The 1,279-nt window shown below is 39.1% G+C and overlaps 1 protein-coding gene across 2 annotated transcripts in view; it reads right to left on the bottom strand.

Moving 5' to 3' along the window:
- LOC108748426 overlaps positions 1-1,279 on the bottom strand; it is a 177,616-nt gene that overhangs the window by 132,633 nt on the left and 43,704 nt on the right. The gene's annotated exons all lie outside the window — the stretch shown is intronic.

The following is a 1,279-nucleotide window of genomic DNA, read 5'->3' as shown; positions in this document are numbered from 1 at the left end:
GGAATAAATTAACAAAACGGTAAAGAGGCAAATCGCGACCGGAGGGATGTCTATATCCTGATAGAAGGTTCGATCGATTCAAATACATTTACGTAATCCGATTCGGAAATACTCTTGTCAGGTCGAAAAGCAGTAAGGTCGAATAACAATTGTAAGTAAAGTGAAAGAATTCAGTCTTTACAAGAGAAAGCTCATCTTGGATCTTAAAATTTATTAGTTGTTAAAACATAAGTAAGAATTCGATGTTGCTAACGTAAAATATATTATAGGTAAAATTGTTTTCTTGTAGATATTTTAATTTCAATTGGTTCTTTTTAACCGTAACAAGAGCTTGATTAAAACTCATATCTGCTGATTAAATTCGGTTGACGATTTGCACCCTCCATGGGGGGGGGGGGTGAAAATCGCGGGATCTTCGAATACCTTAATCCATCGCTGTATTGAAAAAAGAAATATCGGAAATATACACTGTATTTCGTCACTGTGTTTGTCCGGATCTTCGTGCTTTTTCTTCTTAGCGTCGTGTCAATCCCCAGGCTTTCATCGTAAAGCTCGCGGATTGTGTGGGACAAAGAGCGAGGAAAGCAAAGAACGAATGGGATATCGCGATAGGGATAAGTAATCCATGCACTTCCGCAAATATTGGCTTGCGTTTGCGATTTGTACATTTTGAAAAAAATAAGTCAGGTGAATTTACTTGAGATCGGTCTTAAATGTCGAATAAGAAAAAAAATGCTGTGGTCAGATAAGATACGATGTGTAACGCAAACTTTAATTTCGGACTTTGTGATATGACCGAAATTACGTATTTTATGTTAAAACTTTTAATAAAGACACACACAGGAGATCCCGATTGTGTGAATCACATCTCGGTCTGAGAATTGATCTGCGCAAAGAAGATAACGTATCCCGTAAATCTAAGTAAATCTGCAGATGATACATCTCGATATTTTGAAACTGTTTTAACACGCAAACACGTTGACGTTGCAATTGCTAGTTTATTTTGAAGAGAAAGACTTTCAGTTCTTGGATTCGACTATATTTGCGGGGGGTGGGGGGGGGGTTTTTTTTGAGATTCAAGAGCGACTGATTCTGCAGGGTATTTGGTAGGCGGGTGAGAGGATCAGAAAGCGGATTCAAATCGAAGAATAAACAGGGGAATCGAGATTCCGAGTTTACCTACTGTTTACGGAGCCCTTCTTTCCCGCGGAAGGAAGTGGTCCTCTTCAAGGGAGCACGAATAATTTCGGCAAACATAAAGTCGTGGATTACGCGGCAC

This window comes from Trachymyrmex septentrionalis, unplaced genomic scaffold, assembly GCF_001594115.1.
Source record: "Trachymyrmex septentrionalis isolate Tsep2-gDNA-1 unplaced genomic scaffold, Tsep1.0 scaffold22, whole genome shotgun sequence".
Taxonomy (NCBI): Eukaryota; Metazoa; Arthropoda; class Insecta; order Hymenoptera; family Formicidae; genus Trachymyrmex; species Trachymyrmex septentrionalis.
This window is presented reverse-complemented; position numbering and strand designations above follow the sequence as displayed.